This window comes from Streptopelia decaocto (assembly GCF_964273445.1).
Source record: "Streptopelia decaocto genome assembly, chromosome: Z".
Taxonomy (NCBI): Eukaryota; Metazoa; Chordata; class Aves; order Columbiformes; family Columbidae; genus Streptopelia; species Streptopelia decaocto.
This window is the reverse complement of record NC_138657.1, coordinates 36,920,707-36,927,237: the sequence shown is the minus strand read 5'-3', so window position 1 is coordinate 36,927,237 and position 6,531 is coordinate 36,920,707. Positions and strand designations below refer to the sequence as shown.

Below are 6,531 nucleotides of genomic sequence, written 5' to 3'. Positions count from 1 at the left end.
CCTTCCCTTTCCCTTTCCTCCAACATATGTTAGTTGAGCCAGTTAGCTACAGATGGACTGGACACACGGCACTCAGAAATGATGAAGCCTGCATTGAGCTGTAAGCATGCATATGAAAGAGCAGTTCTTGCCTGTGAGATCTGCTAGCTCCAGATTGCTCATTCGCAATTAGTTTTGCTCCACTCTGTTTTTGCCATCACCTGGATTTGTAAATCTGACTCAAGCAAACATTACAGTCGTATTGCTCACACACATACCTGAGAAGCTAGACTGAAAACAGTGGGGATAGCTCAGCTACTAGCACAGATCCACATTACATCAAGGCATTTGTGTTTAGAATGTTATTGCGCTCTTCAGCATTTCAGAGACATTCATCACTATTGCTTTGTGGGGGACCTGATATAGTCAATTTCCAGTGTAAAGAGTAGAGATTCCATTGGGAGGTACTGCTACATGACAAAAAATTAGAGTAAGGTTTACATTTTTCAAGTGCCCAGTTTTGTCCAAGTGAGTGCATTTGTCTTTCTTTTCTTTGTGTTTTCTACTGGAAAGTTTTCTCCTGTGAAAAGGGAGGTAAGAGTTTCTCGTAAAGAACTACCTCTTGTTCTGTGTTCAACAATTTTATCTGTTCTTCTAAACTATGCTTCATGAACTATGGTGACTAAAGTATCACATTTCTTTACAGCTCTGTCTGGACCACAATGATAATGATCTCTTCTTGTGAAGATATCTCTTTCAAGCCAGCTGCTCTTCTTCACTGTAAAATCTGCCTCACACTCCTCTACAACTATATCCACTGTATGATGAATAATACTTGGTGCCTGGCCACAGATTTTAAACTTATTCTCTTCTTACCATCTTTCTTTGCTTTAACATACCTTCAATAATGCTGGCTAAAATCTTAGTTTCTCCTTTCACAGTACTGTTTACCTTAGAATCTGCTTATAACGTATGACTTGCTTTTCCTTACTTTTTTAGAAAAAAAAATTGTCCATGTGTTTCTTTTCTGTTTCCTTCTTTACACCATCTCTCTCCTGGATTTGGGGTCAGGAAGAGAATACACTTGATTTGGTTTTGGAACTTGCTTCCATTTCCAGTCAGACCCTTATGAATCTTAAATAATATTCGTACTTTATTTTCAGTATATGTCCCTGTTTCATACTACTCTTGATGGCTGCTAGCCCAGTCAGTTTTAATTTTCAGTGACCTTTCTATCAACAAAATGAATATACAGTGGAAGTCCAGTACAGTCGTTATCATACAGCAGCAGACAGCTGCTACTGATGGGTTAAAACCTGCCCATTATCACTTTACATTCAGTGTTTTCACTTACGTCCTATTCTCCGTGGTTAAATGCCAAATGAAAATGTAAACTCTCATGTTATGTATGTTCACAGTTATGACAGAGAAATTTGAAACATGACATTATTGTAGAAGCAGAGAAGTCAGAAAAGAAGTATAAATATTTCGACATGACATTATTGTAGAAGCAGAGAAGTCAGAAAATAAGTATAAATATTTCGATTTCTTGTAATATCTTTATTTTTAAAGAACTCAGGATTTTGGAAGGTAACTGACAATACTGTGTCCTTGACAGAGGTTTCTGGATGCCAGTTAGCAACACAGCACAGCGAATGACTGCCTGTGACCGTTCCTGACACTGGTGCCTGTGGACTTCAAAGAATGAAATATCAAGGTATGTAAATAAATCATAGGAGCCAAAAGGCTAGATTAAAAAAAAAAATAATAAAACCAAACACGAAAAAGAAACACCGCCAAAACAAACAGAAAACTAAAGCCTTTCTCTTGCCTTTCTCTTGTGTGTGACAGAGCCCTTTCACAGTTTATCCTCCTGAATGCTTGATTAAAACAGCAGCTAGGCCTCAGAAACATATAATTTACTTTCCTTCCCTTGTTCTTTATTAAGGAAAATATTTGGATAAAAAGGTATTTTTGTTTCCCAAGAGTTCTTCCACCTCTCCTGTTTATTCTCTACCTGGTGTCATAGTCCTCTGAGTTTTGGTGGTGTAATAATTTCCATAGCAGTCTTGTTGTGATGTCGGAAACAGAGGATTAGGATTTCAGTTTTTAATAAGTAGAAACAGAAAGAAGAATACTTAAACATAGATTTTGTCTTCAAGTAAATATCCTTAGTAACCTACAATAAGGCAAGAGAAGTAAGGGAAGTCTCTAATACCTAGGCAGAACTGCATAAGTGCAGTACAGATTTTTCAAACTTTTCCACACGCTCCCAGATGGATTTGGGGCATGCCATTTGCCTTTTGTCTTCATCCTCTGTTAGTAAGCTGGTTCTGTATTTTTTGAGCAGAAGAAAGCCCTTGGTGAAGTTTCAGACTTAAATGGATTAGATTTTAATGACCTTTTTGTAATGCTAAATGGCAGAATCCCACTTTAATTCTAGGGCTGGATTCCCAAAATAAATAGTGCAGAGAGAATTCCTCTCACATGGAGCCAGAGCAAGGTGGATATGAGGTGGGCTGGGGAGAGCCAGACAGTGCTGCTGCTCAGCATGTTTAGGGCTTGCGGCTCTGAAAAAATATCAGATGTGGTTCTAAGCAGGCCACCAATTACAGCAGTCTTTAAGGTTATTCTAACCTGCATTGTGGACCACACATTTTTCTAAAACAGACAGGTGGGTTAAACAAATTCGGTGAGTTAGTCAAGCACATAAATAATTGAGTTTGTAAGATTTTAAGAAAAAGCACTATGAAGCCTATGAAGCAATTAGAGTTTGAAACCATGAATACACACCTCCAGGTGTAGCTTACATAGCTCTGATGCAAGTTAAAAACATTGCTAAGGGCCAGATTGTGCCATCAGTATTCCCATGGGATAGTTGTTTATTCTCCAAGTAGTCCCTTTGAATCTGAGCATGTTTAGAAGAGCAAAATCTGTTCTAAATACCTGCTGGCAACTGACCAGGTGGCAAATAAGAACCGTCTGAAAAATTATGCTTCCACATTTTTCTCACAACTGTGTTACATCTAAAATCAGGCTTTTAGGGAGGTGTATTTTTACTACTGCCATAATAATATTTCAGTGTTAGCTATTCAAGACATAGCATTTCACACGACTTCATAGATAGAATGATACAACCAGAGCCCTTGGGAAATCTGTATTTGCTCTTGATTGAAGTTGTAACTTGCCTGAGACAAAAACATACTGAAATAAGAAGCTAAACATAGGCCAGTTTTAAGACGTGCAAAAAACAATGTCCTGTTTTCCATGAAACAGTAACAATAACCTGTTCCACTGCATTTTTACAGATACAGTAGGGACAGAATTTTTAAGTCTAGGTTAAAAGAAGCAGTACACAATTTAAAAAGACTGATCTTTTACATAGTGTATTTGATTTTCCAACAGTAATAATGTCTTATGTGAAATGCTCGTCACCAAAGCACTGAATGGCTTACTCCAGATGTACACTTGAGATGTTCTGAAACTGATTATTTTCTTGCTTACATTGGAGTAAAAAAAATCTACTCAGCATCTGCTGTAAAGGAAAACCAGGTCCTCGGTACTTAGTACCTTGCTGTGTTTACACAGTGTCTTATACAAGTTCAGCAGTGAGAGCAAGGTGTAAGGCAAATATACTCTGCTACTTCAACTACCCTTCATAGTTGTAGTCAGTCTTGTGTCAGAAATAAACCAGAAGCATGCTGGGTTGCAGTATGTTACTGGATGTAAGAGCTTCCAGGAACTCCTTCTTGTATCTTTCTGCATCACTGGGCCAAAGCTGTCTGCCTACTTGTATGGCTTGTTATTTCCATTTTAGAATACAAAATGTTCACACTGGATAACCTACCTGCTATTAAGGAAGAGAGTAATAATTTTCTGAAAATAAAGCACAAAAATAAAAGGTACCCCTTGAGTGGACTGGATAAAGTCTGTGACCATCTAGTTCAAGCAGGTTTTCAGGACTGCATTTGCATTTTATATATATATTACATGGAAAAATTAGTAATACTGTGATGTGTTTACTTATGCATGCCTGTAGCAAGTTCTCATGTAATTTGCCCATACACTGGTTTCACCTGCACATACAATCATTGCAATTATATTTGCAAATTAACTACATGTTCATGTGCATGTGTGATAACTGTATACAGATTTTTTTACTATTTGGACTATAATTTTTTTTTTTAAGTGAACATTTATCTTATCCATTTATCCACCTAATTTGCATAAGTCTTCCTTCTGGTTGAGAGCTATGACAGCCTGCAAATTAATTTGTTCTTATCTGCACGAGAAAATACATTTTCTGGCATTTGTACAGCTCTATCTATACACCAAGTTGTATAATCTGGTAATGTCAAAACACCCACACTTTCTCTTCATTACACTTTCTATTTCTGATGGTTAGAGTGCAAAGCCCTCCACAGCTGAGATATTCCCTCTAGCAGTTCAGCTATGGCAGCATTGTCTAATCAACCAAGTATTTCCACAGCTTTTGGGGTAGTCTTCTGATTGGCATTTAATTCTGTATTACTGTAGGTGAATTTACAATGGTTAAAAATAGTAGTTCAAAGCTAGCCCTATTTTCCCTACTCCTGTATCCTGTAGATATATGCAAAGACAGCCAGGGAAGAAAAAAAAAAAAAGGAGATTTTAGAGTCGCTGAAGGCATTTGGATACTTGGAGGTTTTTTTGGATGATGTGTTTGGGTTTTTTTGCTCTTCTTTTATGAAAAATTGATTTCTTGGTAGAAGATATTATGTCAAAGGCAAGGAGAGAAGGGGAAAAAATATAGCTGAGGTGAATGTTGAAGTAACATAAAATTGTTTTCTCTGCTGTCTCAGAGCAGAAGAATCTGCTACTTGCAGATCCATTGCATAGTGGCAAGTGGTGGCAGGTTGCAACTGCAGATATGTGGCCTTCAGCCATGGGGTAAATGCCTCTGTACAGGCACCTACTGTTGAAGAGTGGTGCCAGTATAGATCCTGTTTCCCCTACCAGCTCCTCTTAGTATCTGTTCCATGTACGTAAGCAGTCTCACTACTTAACTACTTCTGCTCAGGGAGTAGGAGCAGACCAAGAAAAGATGAAGTAGGAAGCACAAGCTCAGCAGAAAGGGAAAAGTTATTGGGGTATTTGTGTAGCAGGTAAATGAGGCAGACATACCCGAGACTGGGTGAAGCTAGAAAGGGACATGAGTTTCAGTGTGTAAGAGGAGAATTATGATGAATGGCCATGATATTGGAGAGGAAATGGATACAATAAAAGAAAATTAGTGTATATGCCTTTCTTTGCGGTTGTGTTAACCAATGTACTTTCAGGGACTGCAGGTGCTCTATCACCACTCATAGCATATAATCAAAGTATGCTATGGAAGCCCTGGTATAATACTTGTGGTTCTTTAGTTGAGCAAAATTTGGTAAAGAACTTGAAAAGTGTTTGGTCACCAAATTGTCAGACAGCAGTAAATGCTTCAGTCCTCAGCATTTCAAAATCAGACTTGGGAAACAGGATATGGGATATAGCATGCTGAGAAGGGAAAAACACTACATTTATTTAGAAAACATGAAAAATAACAGGGAAGTAAATTTTCATAGTGCCAAGAATCCCTAAGGATTTAAAATGGGGATCATCTTTCCACAACAACATGTCCGTAGGTGCAAGTGAAAAGGTCTTTTAGTAGGAGTCACAGACATGATTTTTCTTAACTATGGACAATGCAAGAATATATGTTTAAAAGTCAGAGGGCCTCCCATGTGATTTTAGGGTAGTTATGGTTTTGATTATATTGACTAGCCTGCTACCATCAATTCCTATTTTAGCGGGATTTATTTAACTGTTTATTCCTAAAAGGACAGACTTCAAAACTACAGCTCATGTGGGACTGAGGGTCTACGTGGAACAAAAAATCATCTTACCTTTGTGTATGTGTCCTGATATGTCACAGGTTGGCGTGCCAATGCTGTTTGAGCAGGCGAAAGCAGCTGCTGCTGCAAAGCTGCATGTCAAGCCTGAAGCTGCACAGGGCTGTTATGGGAATCAGTGCTCCCCAGAGAGGACATGCGTACCGCTTCACCATCCTGCCTTCTGCTGTGGAAAGAGGGGGTGCTGTAGAAGCTGCTCCATCATTTCTGCTACTTTCTGTTGTTTTTTTGAGATTCAGAATGAATATTGTTCGAAGAAAAAGGTAGGGTATAGCCCAAAGTAATTCCAAAAATTTACTCTGTAAAGTGTCTCTACAAAATCTTGAATACTAAGAATCTCCCTGCTCAGACTGAACTTCACAGATTTCAGAGGACTTTTCTGTAGAGAGAAATTTCCCTTGCCATAATATTGCCTCCTATGCATTAGTGCTGCTGATTCCCAAAGTAGCTATGTTACAATGGTCTGTTTGCAAAGTTTTAAATCTCTTTGGGGATAAAATAGATACACTGATATTAAAATATATCCATTTAAAAAAATCTGGAAATCCCACAGCTTTCTAAAGGTAATAGATCCATTGAACTGGACTTTGCCTGCAGCTTCCACTGAGAAAGTGTGCAGGCAAAGTGATTC

At 38.2% G+C, this 6,531-nt stretch overlaps 1 long non-coding RNA gene across 2 annotated transcripts in view; it reads left to right on the top strand.

The window, feature by feature from the left end:
- Nucleotides 1-1,336: 1,336 nt before the first annotated feature.
- The window catches only part of LOC309451530, a 40,004-nt gene continuing 34,809 nt past the window's right edge, over nt 1,337-6,531 (top strand). Inside the window, exons 1-2 of one of the 2 annotated variants that reach the window (XR_014186258.1) lie at nt 1,337-1,456; nt 1,598-1,696. This is a non-coding gene — a long non-coding RNA (uncharacterized lncRNA). Of the gene's footprint in view, nt 1,510-1,597; nt 1,697-6,531 lie in introns of both variants that reach the window. The other variant, XR_014186259.1, reaches the window with a different exon arrangement.